This window comes from Aotus nancymaae, unplaced genomic scaffold (assembly GCF_030222135.1).
Source record: "Aotus nancymaae isolate 86718 unplaced genomic scaffold, 86718_ANA_hifiasm-v0.15.2.pri h1tg000040l, whole genome shotgun sequence".
Taxonomy (NCBI): domain Eukaryota; kingdom Metazoa; phylum Chordata; class Mammalia; order Primates; family Aotidae; genus Aotus; species Aotus nancymaae.
The window spans coordinates 96,591,345-96,610,975 of NW_026988454.1; the positions used below are offsets into that span (position 1 = coordinate 96,591,345).

Consider the following 19,631-nt stretch of genomic DNA (forward strand, 5'->3'; position numbering starts at 1 on the left):
TTATTTATGTGAGTAGTTTTTTTTTAGCCCCCCTTTCTTTACTTCTTCTAGGACTCTGATGACACAAATGTTAGAGCTCTTATCTTTAAATCTTTTATTTGTGCAATAGTCACACAGGTCTCTTAGGATCTGTTTACTTATTTTTTTATGTCTTCCTTTTGTTGTTCCAATTGAGTGATTTTTATTGTTCTATCCTCTAGCTCATTGATTCTTTCCTCTCTCTCCCCAATCCTGTTGTTGAACTCACTCTCTGAAGTTTTATCTTGGTTACTATATTTTCCATTTCTAAAATTTCTATTTGGTTATTCTTTATGTCTTCTAGAGATCTTTCTATTTGTTGTTACAAGTGAGTTTTCGTTGAAACTGGGACATTTTCATAGTAAGTTATGAGACTCTCAATCTCATTTGAGCTGGCTTTCTTTGATACTGCTTTGGCAGAGGAAGTGGATGGTGTAGAACTGGGGGAGAAAGGTGTCACCAAATGTGATCACAAGACCGGGTATCCCATTCAGTCTCCATTGACACCTGAGGCAGGAGATCCTCATTACTAATGGACAAGGGTAAGAGTTCCAACCTCCCACATAGTTCCCACTGATGCCATGTTGGCATTGGCTGGACCATCAGTGAGCAGTGCTGAAGTTCCTGACTCTCCAACGGGCCTCCTCTGAGACCTCCCAGCAAGGATACCTCTCAGAAGGGAGGGATGAACCCTCATTACTGCTGGGTGGCAGTGGAATCCAAGCTGCTAAGTGTTCTCCATGGATACCATGGAATGGGAGTTGTTACCAGATGATGAGGATAAAAATTCTAGCTCCCTACTAGGCCTTCTCTGCAAAACCTTAATGGAGGTATTGAGAGAACTTGTTAATAGCCTTTTGAGGGTAAAGTCCAGGCTCCCATTTTGTTCTTGGTGCATGAATAGAGGTAGAGAGATACAAATATATACATATTTTTAACCTGTGGTGCTCGTCTGAAGTAGAACAATTACTGTATGAAAGTTTTCTGTCTTCCTAGACTGCCTCTTTGAAGAAGGCTTTTTTTTTTTTTTCTGGTTTGCAACTTTTGGCATTTCTGAGTTACCAGCTTTGGCACCAAGTCTAGGATATATGAGGCAAAAGGAAAATCCAGGGAACTTACCAGTATGTCATTTTTCAAATCAAGATTTTTCAAATCAAGGCCCCTAACCTGTCTACTTTTTTCTCTCCATCTTTCACAGTCTTAAGTTTTAATATATATAACATACAGGGGTTTTAGTTGTACTTAGTGGGGGAATAGGTAAATAATTTGTTTCCTGCATCTTCCCAGAAGTGCAAGTACAATTTTTATGCACCTTTTAAACGTAATCAGATTTACATTAAAAGGACTAGTCTGGTTTCTCTTATGGAAAGTTAACCATGAAGTGGATGGGGGGCTGGGGTGAGGGGTAGGGAGCAGTGGAAGAAGGCTATCATGGGCTTTTGGTCCACAGATGATGGTGTCTCCTGTTGGGATGCTTGTGAAGAAGGTGGTGAGAGTAGTCAGATTAAACATATACTATATTTCAAATGTAGAGCCAGCATGGAAAAGCTGGTACAAACACAGTGAGAGACTGTATGTCCAAGTTCCTACAATTCCTGGGTTTATGTGGAATACTTTGGAATATGTCTAATAAATTACATTTTTGACACATGCAGGATGGGGTTTTCTTTTCTCCCCCTTCTTCATCCAATCTCTCTCTAGAAGAGTTTTAGTATGATAGAAAATAGAGATGAAAACCTTGTTTACAAAATGATGCAATAGCTATGCATTGAAAAGAAGGTCAACATTAGCAAGATAAATTTGACTTGTCTTGTAGATGCTTCTTTTCAAAACCTGGAGAGATTCAAGGTTCCCCTTTGATTGACAGGAGAGACAAAATCAAGGTTCCATCAGCTGCATTTCCAGTCTGGGTCTGGAGCATGATGAAGACTTGGTGGATCTCTTTCAGGATGTAGAGCCAGATTGTGGAGATGGGGAAGAGGACAGAGAGACAGGAAAGAAGGGAGCAGGAGAAAACTCAAAAGAAAGATTAGTGTTATACACTCTTTTGAAGTATGTTCTGGATAAGTGTCTGGAAGTGAAATAATATGAAAAGTTTTGTAACATTTTCTGAATTTCATGTAATATGTTATCTTCATATAGTAAGACTGTCCCTGTTCACTCTTCTGATATTGTAAGCAAATTGAAGAGACATTCATAATTTGAAGTGGTCTTCTATAATTTGCAGTCAAAGAGTTTTAAACTACAACAATGCTTTGAAGTAAGACCGAAAAGTGTAATCCAAAGAAGGAAATAGAATATGAATATAAAGACCAATACGTCCTAATAAAATACAATAATTGCTTCACAACTTTGGCTCTAAACTTTCGGGTGACAGAAACAAAAGGGTAAACATAATCTGTTATAGAGGTCTTATTTCCCATTAGGGTACAATATACCTGGTCTATAAATGTTACCATAAAATTTAACTCGGAAGGATATTTCTTACATATTTTCACGGAAGGTAGGCTAATTTATTGGAAGTCAATTTGTTAAGTGGCCAGTGTATATAGTCTTTTTTTTTTTTTTTGAGATGTATTTTTGTTCTTGTCACCTGGGCTGAAGTGCAGGGGCATGATCTCAGCTCACTGAGACCTCTGCCTTCTGGGTTCAAGTGATTCTCCTGCCTCAGCCTCCCTAGTAGCTGGGATTACAGGTGCCCACCACCACACCCAGCTAATTTTTGTACTTTTTGTAGAGATGGGGGTTTTGCCATGTTGACCAGGCTAGTTTTGAATTCCTGACCTTAGATAATCCACCAGCCTCAGCATCCCATAGTGCTGGGATTACAGGCATGAGCCACCGTGCCCAGCCAAATATAGTCGTAAATGTATTTTTGACCATGAGGTAGTTTTAAGAATTAGTAAAATGGTATATCAATAAGTGTTCTGCAACATTTTCTTAGAACATTTTTAAAGAAAATTTAAAATGTTAGTGTTCCTGAGTACATTTTTAAGAATATATTCCAAGAATGTATTCTTTAAAAAATTATTTGTAATTAACAAATAAAAATTGTATTTATAGTATACAATATAATGTTTTGAAATATATGCACACTGTGGAATTGCTAATGAAGTTAATTAACACGTGTGTTAGAGCAGTCAGATATCCAGACATGAGCAGGAGAAAGGAGCCACAGAGAAGGGAGAAGTCTGGGAAGGCTCATGCCTGAGGGACCACCCAAAATTTGTATATTAATAGCTTCTCTAATGCTAAAGTGGGTGGGCGCTTAGTCAAATGTGAGTAGGAAGAAGAGGAGGTACCTACGCAGAAAGGGACACCTCTAAGATGCCCCAATAATCATTCACTCTGCAGTTAAAATGTTAGAATATCGCTAGCTAAATGCTGTTAAGAAAGGCTAACAGGACATTCTTAAGAAAAGCCTGGTGCCATAAGTATAGATTAGGGTGGAAAAAAAATTCCAAAGAAAGATGCAGGCACAATAGATATAGACTTGGCTGCCGAACAGCCTTCCTGAGTTGGTGGTAATGAGCAGGGCTGCCATTGGGCAGGATTTGTCTCCGGCACAGGGTGCACACATGCACACCAACTAATGATAAAAAAAAGAGTCCTACAAGTCTGGGACAAGAGCTAGGAGGAGACAAGGCAGGGACTTAAGGCAGGTGTGGAATAACTAGACAAGACAAGGAGGTGGAGAATTGACACAGAGGCAGAAACTTCAAGAGAGTCCGACACAATAAAAACCCAAGTCAGAATTCTCAAGCTGCTGCTGGCTCACCTCCTTCAGCTGCCCGCTCTGCTTCATCTTTGCAGAATGTACTGTCTCTTTAAGTAACTCATTGCTCTTTATTTTGCTTCAATAAATTCTCTTTTGGCTAGATCGGTTGCTTGGTGGAATGCTTTGTCCAAGTAAGACAAAGAACTGAGGATTCCAACACTTCCCAGTAACAGCCTTATCTTACATACTTTTATTGTTTATTTGTGGTGAGAATACTTAAAATCTACTCTCAGCAATTTTCAAGTATATAATACATTGCTGCTAACTATAGTCACCATGTTGTGCAATATATCTCTTTGTCTAAATCAAATTTTGTACGTTTGCCCAATATCTCCTCAGTTCCTCCCCTCACCTCCAACTCCTGGTAACTAACATTCTACTCTTTGCTTTCTCGTGAGTTCAACTTTTTTAGATTCACCATATAAGTAAGATTACATGGTATTTCTCTTCTGTGCCTGGCTTATTTCACTTAGCATGTTCTCCAGGTTCATCCATGTTGTTACAAATGACAGGATTTCATTCTTTCTTATGGCTGAATAGTATTCCACTTTATCTATCTACCACATTTTCTTGATCCATTTATCCATTGTTGGACATTTAGGTTGATTCTATGCCTTGGCTGTTATAACATGAAAATATACAATAAACATGAAAATACAGATTTCTTTTCAGCATACAGGTTTCATTTCTTTTGGATATACATCCAGCAGTGGAAGTTCTGGATTATACGACAGTTTTATTTTCACTTTTTTTTGTTTTTAGTAAACTCCCTACTGTTTGTTTTCCATAATGGCTGTACTAAGATGTGAAGTGAGGGGAAGCCCTATACTTTCTCAACATTTACCATCTTTTGTCTTTTTGATGATAGTCATTCTAACAAGTGTGAGGTGATATCTCATTGTGGTTTTAATTTGCATTTCCCTGATGATTACTGATGTTGAGAATTTTTTCATATAACTCTTGGTCATTTGTTTGTCTTTGAAGAAATGTCTATTCAAATTTGCTCATTTTTAAATAACATTGTTTTCTTTCTATTGAAATGTTTGAGCTTCTTACATATTTTGCATAGTGACCTCTTATTTGATGTATGGTTCGCAAATATTTTCTCCCATTCCATATGTTGTCTCTTCACTTTATTGGTTGTTTCATTTGCTGTGCAGAAACTTTTAAATTTGATATAATTCTATTTGTCTATTTTTGTTTTTATTACCTGTGTTTTTGGGGTCATGTAAAAAAAAGTCATCACTAAGACCAATGCCATGTAGCTTTTCCCCTATGTTTTTTTAAAGCAGTTTTGCAGTTCCAAGGATGTACTTGTACGCCCTACGTTCTCCCCTCTCCTTGTTCCTCAGTCTTCCTCCCTCTAAACTTGAGTGTTTCCACTCTCTGATCCTCAACCCCTCTACAACAGTGGGGGCTAAGCTGAAGACAATAAAAATATTTCTTATAATAATTTTGTAAACAAACATGAAATAAACCCTGGTAGATGAAAGCTAAACAGTTAAACAAAAAAGTTAACTTGCAAATTAGACATTTCTTGAATTGATTTTCAGGGAATTGATGTATAGCTGTTTCATGTAGGCCAAACAGTGAGATTTGATAGTTATGGTTTTTAGGAAAATCCAATAACTGATTCTGTGAGAGTCTTTCTTGTCATTTCTCAGTACCATTTGATATCTTAACTCTAAAGTTCAACTCAAGAAAAGGAATTTTGAAAAAATAATACTAATAACCATACAGTGATAACACTTATCAATCACTAAATATGTTTAGTTACTGAAGTACATGGCTTTCCACTGTCTGCTATGATCCATTGATAACTGTGGTTCAGGACATTTTCTGGGTCACTGACTTCTTCGAGAATCTGATGAAAGTTAAACTCTGGAGGAAACAGTCTCATGATATTTAGCTGGGATGCATCATGTTTGCATAATGGCTGGCAGTTGATTAGACTGATCAAGCATACATTCTGACTGGATGATATCTGAGCCATACTTCTTGTTAAATATTTTAAAAATCAGCCTTGCATTATTGTTACAGACCATAGGCTATTAGGCTCCTCATGTAATGGAAATTAACACAGAGCCAAGTGGATTTCCCAGACAAGGCTTTACTGTGGGGCTTGTGCTCAAGCACAAGGGAGACAGCAGAGGTACAAGGATGTTTTTTGGCTGGCTCTCCAAAAGAGCCAGTAGGAATTTTTCGTTAGGCAATGAGAGGGAACTGACATCCAAGGGTAGGGTAGGCCGGCTGAGCTTGGCTGCAATGATTGTCTTGAGTAATGGGCTACCTAGTGGTCTGGCCAGAGGCAACAAGGCTGAAAATCAGTTGTTCAGCATTTCTTCCCGAGGTGGGACACTGCAACCTTGCTTTAATATTTGGATCTCCTAAGGCCAGTTTCTGGAATTCTTTAAGTAAAAGGCATAGCTAAACATTATGAGAGCATAGAAAAATGACTATTTTCTTTTTGTAACTAAAACCTCAGGATCAACAGGTATAGTGTCAGTTAGGTAGGTAGTAGTGTGGGTTTTGTGAAAAGAAGGAAAAAAATGTGAAGGAAGAGACATGTTCCACTCTTATTCTGTCGAATTATTAGCACCCAATTTTGTGTAAAGTGTCAGGAGATTCTTAAGCTGCACCAAAAATCTATTTGAGGACCATTCAGGCACAATGGGCCTCAAGACAAGGGCTTCTGATCCATAGTCTGAGATAGGTGTGTGGACTACTTGACTTTCAAACTGATATAGGAATTAAGAAGAAATTGTTTGGGCAGATATTTACTCAGCCTGGCAGCCATAGGGAGGGCAGAACTTGGATGAGGCATAATTAATGGGAAATCAGAAGATAGTGTGTGGTGGGGAGCGGGGCCCCCAAAGATGCTCCAGTTCTCTGCTCCAATGTGCCCAGGTCCTTGGCCTCTCTTACCCCAGGAATGGGGAAAAGGGCCTGGGAGGTGCAGTGAGCTTACCGTTCAAATAAATATTGTAGACCCAAAGAGTTTAGAAGAGAGCAATTTATTAGGCAGAGAGAAAGAGAGAGAGAGAGAGAGAGAGAGAGAGGAGAGAGAGAGAGAGAGCGCTCCCACACTGCTATGGGAGGGGATCCAGGGGAGGAATCCATATAGGTAAGGAGCAGCGGGGTTTTAACCCTAAAGTTATTCTTGCCCCATTCATGTTCTCGCCCAGTGAGAGGAGTTCTTTCAAACTTCCTCTGGAGTGATTGATCTTTGGCTTTGATACGGGATTGGCTACAGAGCCCCCTCCTCCCAGAGCTTTTGACAGACTTTTTAAACAAAGGAGCACACCTGGATTTTTCACCTAGCCTGCCCAGGGGAAAGTCAGACAAAGAACTCTAGGTTCCTGGATGGGGGTGTGGATGGAGGCATGGTGCTGGGAAATTCCTGCCTTTGAAACCACGCCCCTTGTGGACTCAGGAAGAGAAGTTTTTTGTTCCTTAACACAGTCTCTCAATAGTATGGAAATATCACCTTTGAAATAAAACATAAAGGTAACTTTTGAGACTTCTGAAATCACTTTCTGTGTGTTGGGACAGCCAAATTTATTCCTATTTTGCATTAATAAAGGTTTTACTTTTAAGAATGCATATACCTTTGATGCAATAAGTAAAGCACCAGCCCAAATCCCAAATCAATTGCTATGATGTTAGAAAACCAGGTATGCCACCAGGCAATTAGCTGTTGACAGCTGCTAAATTCAGTAGATATTTTTGCAGCTATGTCCTGTGAGATTTTTAATTTTGGTAGCCTTGACTGCACAGCTGCAGAGGGAAGGATTACTCCAGTATGTTACAATCAACTGTCCTGTAGAAGACACACCTGTGGCTCTTCAGGCACAAGAAATAGGAAATGCTTGTTAATTCTGCCTTACAATTCAACCAAATTAAATTTGACAAGTATTCAAAAGATACATAATTTTCCAGGTAACTAGTTTAGATGATATGAGGAGTAATAAATAGAATGGTAATTAATTCCTTGGGTAACTTATTCCTATGAATTTAGACTAGGTTGGGCTATGAAATGCTCCTGGGTAATTGTAAAGTGAATTATGCCAGAGCAGTGTTTTGCATCAGCAGTTTTTTTAAAATATAAAATTAAAAGCTGCAAGCAAACTGTTAAAGAGACTAATTCATTTCAGTGGACTATGTTTTGCATCATCTAAAAACGGGGAAGTTTTATCTGTAGTAGATGGTGGCATTGAATACTTAATTGAGAAATGCATACTTCAGTGTGTATTTCCCCTAGGAATTCCTTTCTGTTTATTTCACCATCATTATTTTCACTGAAAAAAATTTACTCCTGTTTTTAAAAACGCTTTAGTGTGAAAAATACAAAACAATCACAAAAGTAGATAAATACATAATAAAGCCGCAAATACCCATGACCAATTGTAATCCCACATTGGAAGAGAAATAAAAACACCTTGCTCTCTGTTTTTATTCCTCTTCCAATGTGGGATTACTTTGAAAAAAATTCCAGACATCATATTTCACCTGTTTGTATTTCAGAATAAATCCCGAAGACAAGAATTTCCCTTTAAAACAGCCACTATTCTCATTACACCTTCTGCCAAATAAACAAAACTCTATAATATCAAATATCTAGTGGTCATATTTCCTCTACTCTATAGATATTAAATTTGTTTTTGCAGTTTGTTCAATTGATATCAAAACAATGTTTCATTTAATGTGCAGGTTCTGTATGGCAGACGTGCCTGACAGCAATAACTTAAGCATACCCTGAAAATGACCTCATGGTCTAAAGAGAAGGTATGTTCAGGGTTCTGGGCTAAGGAATCTGGGAATGGCCAACCTGGAGATTAATTCCTTATCTATAAGAACCCTTGAACCCTTGGCCCATCCCATTGAAGTCAGTCCATACAAAAGGGGAATAAAGCCTTTTGTTTTGAGTTAAATGAGGGTCTCCAGGTAGATGTTGCTAGGGGGAGGATGACGGGTGAAAGTGCCATATAAACTGCATGCTTCCTATAGCAGTTGTACTTCTCCTGTCCAGCCTGCCACTACTGGACTGTCCTATAGGTAAGTTCCCACAATAAACCCTATATCTCATTTGCTGGCTCCAATCTCTTCCTCAGCCTCTAAAACATGGTGCCATTCCTATGGAAGCCAATAGAAGTCCAGCACAACAATTGGGACACTAGCCAGGAGGTTGGAGAAAACTTCCAAGATGATGGGATTAGGGAAGTGGAAATCCAGGGGGAGGAAATCTCGGGCTGGCCATTCATGTCTATGTGAGGCCCAGTGGTCGCTATTCTTTATGGCTGGGGGCCAACACGTGAGTACAGGGATGCCCCTAAAACACTGAAGGGTCTGGAAGAGTTGTTGCAGGGGGTGGATCTAACTAAGTGAAAGTCAGATGCCTGAGCCATTTTAGTCTCACTTGGCTGGCCACTCCTGCTGCACTCCAAGCGGTCACCAAGGCTGCACTCACAGCACAGACGAGGATTCATCTGTTACAGGATGAAACTGAGTGTAAGGTGTAAGGGAGAAGGTACTAGGGAGTAATAGAAGAAAAAAATAAGCAAAAGATTGACTGGAAAAGACAAAAAGAGAAACACAAAAGGTGAAACTGGGGAAAGAGATAATGTAAAAAGTAAGAGTACAAGAAGTGAGAGGATGCAGAGAGGTTGGCAGGGCTGGGGGAAGGTTCTGAGGCTCAAGCAACAAGCAGGTGCTGGGAAAAGGTGCAGTGTGGCCACTGAGGAGGAACAGAGCCCGGGACCTGGGGGATGCAAGTGAGAAAGGGATGTGGAAGAGAGTTTAGGATCAGGCTGCTTAAAGAGCAGTGGGTTAATCAGGCACAAAAGCCCCTAAAGGCCAGGAAGGCACTATATATACTAATTCCAAATATGCCTATGGAGCAGTACATACCTTTGGAAAAATCTGGACAAATTGTGGCCTAATAAATAGCAGGTGGAAAAAATTGGTACATGGGAAACTGGTCAAACAAGTTTTAAAAAACCTGCTTCCAGCAAAAATAGCCATAGTTCATGTAAATGGCATCAAGAAGGAAACACTATAGAAGGTGTAGGGAACAGGCTTGTAGATAAAGTTGCTGAGCAAGACTTCCTGGAGGAAGAAGTTAAACTGTTTAGCCTAATCCCAGATATTCCTAAGGTGGTATTAAAACCCCAATTTTCTAGAGAGGAGGAGGAAACACTGGGCAAGATCAGGGCCGCTCAAACTGAGGATGGGAGGTGAGTGCTCCCTGATGGGAAAGAAATCACAAGCAAACCCATAATGAGAGAACTAATGTCCATACTGCATAAGGGAAGTCCCAGGCTACTTGTAATGCAATACTCACTAATTATGGATGTATAGGGACTTATTTATATCCTTGCTAAACAAGTGTGTGGGAGTTGCGTAATCTGCCAGAGAAAAACAAAAAGGTAGTTAAAAAAAAAAAAACATGACTGGAGGACAACCTCCTGGGTTAAGGCCATTTCAAAGCATTCTCGTATTTAGGTGGGACTACTGATCTTCCTACTATGGAAACCAAAGATCGATTCCCAAGAAATTATATACTGGCCATAGCCTCCATCCTGTCATTCCTTAGGTTAAAAGGACTTCTAACTCAAACTCCGCCTACTGAGTTCACAGTTCGCCACTTCCAGCCTGGCAGCTTAATTACAACTTGGAAAGAAGACAAGCTCCACCCAAGCTGGGAAGGTTCATATCACTGAAGCAGTTGTATGAACAGCTAAACAAGGGTGGACACATTATACTTGGGTCAAGAGACTAGTAAAAGAATTACCAGATGGAAGGAAAAGAACTCCCAGACGGAAGGAATGGGAGGGATACAAGTAACCCAAGGAGCCCCTAAAGCTAACCCTAGAAGAATAGAAATAAAGTCAAAGATTTAAAACAAATAGTAGAAATTGAAACAGAATATGGAGATATGAATGCCTGGGCTAAATTTTCAGTACAAGCCCTTAATAAGAGTAACTGTTATGGGCGTGCTGCTGGTCAGCCTCAGGCACAGGTGGTTCCATTTCCCCTTGGATGGGATACTAATCCCAAAGGAATGCACTGTATTTTGGCTGTATACCGAAACACAAATGGCTGCGGAAATGAAACTTCTAAGAGTCTGTCATTGCTCTTTCCCGCCTTGTGGAAAGCAGATCCCTGGAGCAATCTCCTCATTCTCTGTTGGGGATATAAATTGCTCTTCTTGTTTCTCTAGACAGGTGATGGGGTTCAATTAGCCCTTGGGGAACTCTCTATCTGCACCCATGTCCTAAAAGTCACCAGTAAGCCAAACTGTGACAACTACTCAGCTCTTCATATACCCTGGGCAGATGTTTGGTGGTACTGCTGGAACGGGAACCTCTGTAACTTGTTACTGTCCAGTTGGATCAGGACTTGTGCTTTTGTGCAATTGACCATTCCATTCACCCTAGCATTCCATAAATTACCTAAAGAAACTCATAGTCATCAAGACCAGAGATATTTAACAAGTTCTTTTAACCCATAATTTAACAAGTTCTTTTAACCCATATGGGTTAAAAGGACTTGTTAAAATATATATACATATATTTATAATCTATGGATTATATATATATATATATATATATATATATAATCCATAGAAGTTCCTAGGGGAATGCCTAATAAATTTAAGGCTTAAAACCAAATATCTGCTGGATTTCAGTCAGCACTTTTCTGGTGGTCAGCTATTAACAAAAATGTAAATTAAATCAATTACATCTATTATAATCAGCAAAGATTGATCAGTTATATTCAAGATGTCCTTAAAGTTATAGCCAGCCAACTACATGCCACCAGCCAAATGGCGTGGGAAAACAGAATTGCATTAGACGTGATATTAGCAGAGAATGGTGGTGTATGTGTTATGCTGGGCAAAAAATGTACTTTCATTCCCAACAATACTGCCCCAGATGGAACTACTACAAGAGCACTCCAGGGACTAACAACTCTGGCCAATGCGCTGGCAGAAAATGCAGGAATAAATGACCATTTTACTGACTGGCTAGAAAATTGGTTTGGAAAATGGAAATAAATGGTAGCTTCAATTCTTACATCTCTTGTCATTGTGGCAGGGGTCTTAACAGCTATAGGATGTTGTGTCATTTCTTGTGTGAGGAGTTTAACGCTAAGGTTAATTGAAACAGCTATCAGTAAGCAGATGTCCCTAATGGCCCAACCCAGCAAAATAATCTGTTACTAGAAATCAAAGTAAACTTCTCCTCCTATAAAGAAGAAAGTAAACAACTTCTAGAGAAGTTTAAAAAACAAAGTAATTTAAGTGAAAATGAGAACAAAAACGGTAAAAAGAAAAAAAGGAGGGAATTGTAGAAAATAACCTACATGTGGTGGTCCGTTTTCAATTCTAAGTGCCTTAATATAGGTTTAAGCAGGCTACATGGAAATAAAAAAATGAAGCAGCAGAAGATGAAAGCCAAGGCCTTGGAATTCTCATAAGAGCACTGGAGGCCAGGGTGTACAAAACCAGAAGCTGCATATAGAGCTAAGTATTTATTGATATTGGTCACCAAAGAATAAACAGACTCTGCTTGCCCTGTGGATACTGGAGCCAAATGCACTCTCATGTATGGTGACATTCATACATTCCAAGGGTCTATAACAGCAATAGCTAGTTATGAGGAAGTGGGACATTAAAGTCAGACAGATTGAACTAGTATTTCAAGTTGGAAGACTGCCACCAAAACCCTAGTTAGAAAACATAGCTCCTATCCTAGAATACATCTTGGAAATGAATATATTATCAGGCTTGAGCCCCCAGATAACTTGCTGGGGAACTTCAACAGAGTTAGGGTGGTGAAGCTTGTGATCAGGGGCATGCAAAATGGCCACTGGTACTGCTGCCAGCCCCACAGTGAATAGCAGCACTGGAGCAATGCTGAATTCTGGGAGTGCCTGATGAAATCATGGCAATGTTAAGGAGTTAGCCAGCGTAGGTAGTAGAAGACCATGTCCTCTACAACAGCCCTGTTTGGTTCGTGCAGAAGCCTGATGGGACATGGAGAATGACAGTAGACTACCGGTAATTAAATAAGATGGTCTTCTTAATGTATGTAGCTGTTCCCAATATCATCTCCCTTCTGATGCGGGTAAGAGAGCTGCTTGGCACATACCGTTTTGTTACTGATTTAGTGAATGCTGTCTTCAACATCTCCATTGCCACTGAGAGTCAAGACCAATTTGCATTCACCTGGGAAAAAGAACAATGGATCTTTACTGTCTTTTCCTAGGGATGTTTACATAGCCCCACTATCTGTAAAGGCCTAGTGGCTGCAGACCTCAGTTGATGGACTGCTCTAGAGGGGTAATCAATGTTTTCCACTACATCGATGATATCATGCTAACTTCTGAGTCTTTTTCGAGCTTATAAACTGCAGCTCCTTCCTTACTTTCCTACTTGGGAAACAGAGGCTGGGAGGTCAACACAGAGGAAGTCCAGGGTCTAGGTTATTAGTCAGATATAACACTTGTGTGTCATCTGGTCAGGTAAGAATAAAGTCATTTTGTATGCTGTTGTAGATAGGGTGCAGGCACCCATGGACAGGTACCCATGTCCTACCACTCCAAAGCAGTTGCAAACCTTCTTTAGGCCTCCTAGGATATTGGGATCCTTCCATTCTCCATTTGCCCAGCTCAAGTTCCCTAAACCACTTACTCAAGAAGCGGGGCCCACTGGGACTGGTCCAAAACAGAGGATGAGGCCTTTGCCTAAGCTAAAGTCACAGTGAAAGGAATACAAACTTTGGGGGTTCTAGTGCAGGGATAGCCCGGTGAATTGGACATAGCCAGTTGCCCTGAGGGGTTTGGGTGGGGCCTGTGGCAAAGGCAAGGACATAAATGTGTGACTTTAGAATTCTAGTCCCAAATATGGAAGGGGGCTGAAGTTGGTTACAGTGTCACCATCCCATCCTTCCTTTCCTTCTTCCTTTTAAGACTTACTTTTTGTTGTTGCTGTGTTAAACTGGGTATCTGTCCAATAAAATTTGATGCTTGCATGCCTGTATTATCACTTGGCATGTTTTTCTGTCCCCTATTTTCTGTAAATTGGTAGAACTAGAGGCTTCATCAGAGTTAGGCTTAATTATTTCAGCAAAATTACTTCATAGGTGATGTGTACTTCTGTCAGGAAGAACCTCAGGTCTGACTGTGTGTGTTTGTGTCATGGTAAGTATAAAATAGGGCTGTGAAATAGTGATATGAAAATTCATTTAACAGCTAGGATAATTCTATCAAAAGGAGCTTCTCCTCATTAACCATTTGCTTATACTGAGCTACAGTACATATAGAGGAAAGTAGAAAAATGCTAGATTCCTTCACTTTACTTACCAATTTTCAAAATAATTTTTTGCCATACTTCAAAGGTGATCAATGAGTGTTTTCAACTTTATCATTATGTACCCATAGATTTAAGCATAGGTCATGTGTTTTAATCCACTGTGGTTAGCATCATTATCAATGTTTAAGTGTCCTAGTAGGAGTCTATCAAAATTGACTCCGGGGTCCTTTTGAGATGATCTTAGTAGTTTTTGGTTTTTGGTTACGTCTGTTTTTCCCCTCTAGGATACCAAGGTGTTCTAATACCATTCTAATACATTTCAAACAAACCCTTTCTCCAAGAATCCCTGAATTATTTTAGTGGAAATGTTATTTATAGACAACAAGATGGGCACTAGAGTTATTCTTTGCTACTGTCTCTAGATATTTTTAAATCCAGCTTGATCATATTTACTATTGAATTTGATTTACTAATATTTTTAGATGTTTTACATCTATCATGTAAGGGAAATTTTATTTCAATTTTCCTTTCTTGTCATATTCTAGCCAGGTATTGATATCAAGCCTATGTTGGCTTCATAAAATAATTAGGAAGTATACAATCTTTTTAAAATCTCTGGAAGAGTTTGTTTAACATTGGTGTTATTTCTTTCTAAAATATTTAGAAGAATTCACTAAGGAATTCTCCTGGCCCTGGAGTTTTCCTTGTGAAAAAGTTTTAAATTATGGACTATAGCTCTTTAATAGATATAAGAGTATTTAGATTTTCTATTATCTATTGTGTTAGTTTTAGTAAATTGGACTTGTAAAGAAATTTGTTCATCTAATATTATTATGCTTTTAATATCTGTAGGATCTTTAGTGAAATCCTTTTTAAAAAATTTTTAAAATCTGCAATTTATGCCTTCACTTTCTCTTTTTATGTATTGATCAATTTTTCCAGGGGTTTACCAATTTCATTAGCTTTTCCAAAAATAGAAATTTTGATTTTTTAAAATCCTCAATTAACAAAAATACTTTACCTATTTCTGCTTCTTTTTTCTTTTAAGTTTTCCTTTCTAACTTTTTGGGTGTCTTTCACTTTTTCTGTCTTTATCTGCATCCTTTTTGTTTGTTCGTTTAGCTTCTTGATTTATGTCTACAAATAACTTATTTCTCATTATCAGAAACTCAATGAATCAATTCCCAATTAAGCATTAAAGAATAATCTGGGCCACACACGCATACACATACACATACACATACACATACACATACACATACACATACACATACATACACATACATATATACACTGAGACAGGTCTTGAGACCACAGAACTTAGGATCAATTGTCTTAGGATCACAGGGGTGATTATTTATTAAATATTATCATAAGAGAAACCCAAATATTTTAGGGTGAGAGGTAAATTTATAAAATTTTTATTTTTTTCACTTAATGATATATGTCAATATTTTTACATAACAATACAGTAATTTTTACAACACAATTTTAAAAAATTATTATGCTTTAAGTTTTGGGATACATGTGTAGAATGTTCAAGTTTGTTACGTAGTTATACATGTGTAATTGTGGTTTGCTACACTCATCAACCCATCATCTAGGTTTTAAGCCCTGTATGCATTAGGTATTTGTCCTAATGCTCTCCCTCCCCTTGCCCTCCACCCCTCCGACAAGCCATGGTGTGTGATGTTCCTGTCCCTGTGTCCATGTACAACACAATTTTTAATGGTTGAATGGCGTCCTAGTAGATGACTAAAAGATAATCTATTGGTACATTTAATAAATCGCTATTACTGGACATGTAATTGTTTCTAATTTTACCACTATACATTAGTCTGATATCATTACAAAAACTGATTTGCATATTTATCTTACAGGAATGATGTACATATCATGAAATTACCTTTCAGATTTTTGTTTGTTTCTTGTTGTGGTGATAGCTTTTTATTTTAGGGATGGAGTCTTGATATGTTGCCTACGCTAAGGTGCAGTGTATATGCACAGGCGTGATAATAGCACACTATAGCCTCAGACTCCTGGGTTCAAGCAATCCTCCCACCTCAGCCTCCCAAGTAGCTAGGACTACAGTATTGTACCACCATGCCCAGCTTAGTTTTTTTTTTAATTGTCATTTTTTAAAATTGTAACAACAAATTATAGCTGTTGTGAAATAATTAAATCAAGCAAATTAACATATCTATTAAATCCTTAAATGTTTATTTTTTGTAGTGAAAACACATAAAATTTACTCTTAGCAATTTTGAAATGCACAGTACATTATTCATTAGTATTTACTATATTCTCCATGTTGCATGATATATCTCAAAGAAATAAAAATCTTTTTTTTCCTTTTGTCTAATTGAGGCTTTTTACCCTTTGACTATCTCACTCCCTCCGCCTTTTTCCTCACTCCCTCAGCCTCTTATTAGCACCATTCTACTCTCCTTCAGATGCTTTCTCAAAAAGGAATTTAGAAATCCACAAGCAATTTCGATGGGATAGCTCGATCATCTTTCTTGTCCAACTTAATACATCCGAATTCTCTGACCTGAGAGCATAGCTATTGGGCTCAACATTGCTTCCCTAAGAAAATGTGTTCAAGTGTTATCAAATTTAAATGAAAGGTTTAGTATGCATGAAACTCCTTAAGAGATATGTTGATAATAATATCGTCTCTGAGATCAAAATGCCCACAAGTTTTTAGAAACACCTTTTTACACGTTTAACTATAAAACAAGGCAATGTCATAGATGTTTAATGGAGATACGGTGTTTAGCAAACTGTAGGTGCTCAACTAATGTGGAAATAAATTATATTAAACACAATTCTATGGTACCCTAGAGGAGTGAGTGAATAGTTTTGATGGGGAAAGAACCAGAGAACTTTTTATGCAGCATCTGACGCTGAAGCTCTTCTGTTGCAAGGCGACAGCATGACTGAAGCCGGAAGCAGAGGCTCCCAAGGAAGAGAATCTGCTGGAGCTGTGGATTATGTCAAACACAAGCCTTGAGACACGCTGTGGATGTATGAAGGATTCTGTCCAGGCACGGAAACTTCTTACAGCCTATGTACAGATGTATCTAAAATTTAGTAAGTAATGTTCCTAAAAATCATGTGAAACTGATTTTTTTTTTGTGAATTATATGCTACATGTAATATATAGAGAAAAACCTTAGTGACTCCTTGCGTTAAAATTAGGAATTAGATTTTTAATACGTCTGTACAAAAATCTAAATGTTTACATAACTGTTTGGCTTAAAGTTGGTTACCTCTGCAATATTATGTTCTTCAATGCATTTAACAAGGTTGGTGTTTTGTTTTATTTTGTTTTTCTTTCTTTCTCCTTGAATACGAAGATATACACTAATTTATATTTTTGAATTTGGGATATTTACTTTGTAGACGATGATGCTACACTACAGAAGACATGAATTATATTCTAGAATTTATAAAAATTAGCACTTACAAGTAGGGATAAAATGTCATCAATAGTAATTAAAAAAAAACCCACAACAGAACAGAAAGTCTTTGCTTTTCATAATGTTTACCTCCTCCAACTCGGCCCCTCCTGTGGTGACTGGCAGGCCATTTGGTTTGGAACCTGCTGCTTTCCCGCTTTTCCCTGTGCTCTGGAAAGCATCCAACTTTGCCCCTTCATGGAAAGTCTCTATAGTATTATTCCAAGAGGTATAAAATCATCACTCTGCTACCTGATACCATAAGGTCAGGGCTATTGAAGAGTTAATTAGAGCATATTTATAAAGTACTTCAGAAATTAAAAAGTGTTCTACAAATGCCAATGTTATTAAGATTTTGGCAGAATATATCAAAAAGTGGAAATTTTTATGCTGGCTTAGATTTTGCTTCATCTTTAAAAATGAAGATGTCAAGCACTCAAATCTCAACTGGAATTAACAAATGTTTATTGAACACATAAGATTTTCAAAGTTTGTAGGACAAAGATGAGTAAAACTTGTTCTTTCTCCTTAAGGAGTTTATTTGTTTAACAGCTGGATAAACAGATATACAGCTTATTATAATTTAGGGTAAGTTCCTCAGAGAGGCAAAACTGGTTACTGTGGAATATCAGAGTTAGAGGCTATTTCCAACTGGAATTAGAGATTGGGTCATGGAGGAGAGGATATTTGATCTGAGCTTTGGGGGACAGTAAAATTTTAATAGAGCAGGATACTGGGAAAAGTGCATTTTAAGCAGAGGAAACTGAGTTGAAAAGCAGGAAAGACATTTCAGGGAAAATACAAGTAGCTTGATTTTGTGCACCAAAAGCAAAGGTTAAGCTGAGAAGGCGGTGGGGGGGGGGTTAGATAAGAGAAGGCTTTTGTTACCAGGCTAAGGAGGCAGCAGAGAACTGCTGAAGGTTTTTGAAAAGGTGAGCTGGTAGCAGGGTGATACACAGGGCTTGACTGGACATAAAAAGTAGGTACTTAATAATTATTCATGGAGTAATCAATGAATTACACAATCTTAGGTAATTTTAATGCTGACAATAGTTTTTTTGTTTTTTTTTTTTTAAGATAATTCCTATTTTGCTTCAAGGCTTTTGGCAAAGTTTCTATTCAAATTCAAATTTTGTGTTAAATATCTTTCTTGGAGAAATAGCTCTTTTTATCTTATGTATCCTCCAATTTTGATCCCTTCTAGTTTTGATCTCCTGCTAGCTTCTCTTGGCTCTATCTCCTCCCAACCCCCTTGAAGATTGGGCCACTTTCCCAGTCACTGAAGTGCTGGCATCTCCACTTTGGTCACTTTTTATGCTGATTCTCAGTTCTATTATTTCTCTTCAGAAAATGGAGAGCTAGATGAATCTGTGAGAATCTGTGATTCTTTTCAAATCTTCAATGCTGAGCATGAATCAGTAAAGTGAGAAGTACTTGAGGAACAAAAGCAAAGCCCTGAGAGAACATAGAGTAGGAGAGAGATCTTTGAAAGCATGTTTTCCCAAACTAGTTATTAAGCAAGATGATATCACTCTGCCTCAGCTTCTTCATGTGTCACAGGGGTATAGTAGTATCTGTGGCATGGGGTTGTTAACCAAGATTAAATAAGTTAATATTTGACAAAATGTTAGCAAAGTGATTGGTGCACGGTTACCACTCAGTAAAGGTTAACTCAAAAAATAAAGACTAGGCTGGGCGTGGTGGCTCACGCCTGTAATCCGAGGACTTTGGGATTCCAAGGCAGGCAGATCACTTGAGGCCAGGAGTTTGAGACCAGCCTGGTCAACCCAGTGAAATTCTGTCTCTACTAAAAATAGACAAAAAATTAGCCGGCTATGGTGGCACATGCCTGTAATCCCAGCTACGTAGGAGGCTAAGGCAGGAGAAACGCTTGAACTCGGGAGGTGGAGGTTGCAGTCAGTGATCGGGCCACTGTACCCCAGCCTAGGTGACAGAGTGAGACTTTGTCTCAAAAAGAAAAAAAAAAAAAAGAAAAAATAAAGACTAACATCTCTTAGATACTCTAAAATAAACATAAAAAATGTTTACTATATATGCT

At 38.3% G+C, this 19,631-nt stretch overlaps 1 protein-coding gene across 2 annotated transcripts in view; it reads left to right on the forward strand.

Annotated features, from left to right (window-relative positions):
• The window catches only part of LMBRD1 (LMBR1 domain containing 1), a 191,730-nt gene extending 174,526 nt beyond the window's left edge, over positions 1-17,204 (forward strand). The window contains exon 19 of one of the 2 annotated variants that reach the window (XR_001110507.2): positions 17,039-17,204. The gene's annotated coding sequence lies outside the window, so the exon portion shown is untranslated. Of the gene's footprint in view, positions 1-8,506; positions 8,582-17,038 lie in introns of those variants that run through there. The other variant, XR_010336705.1, reaches the window with a different exon arrangement.
• Positions 17,205-19,631: the final 2,427 nt, after the last annotated feature.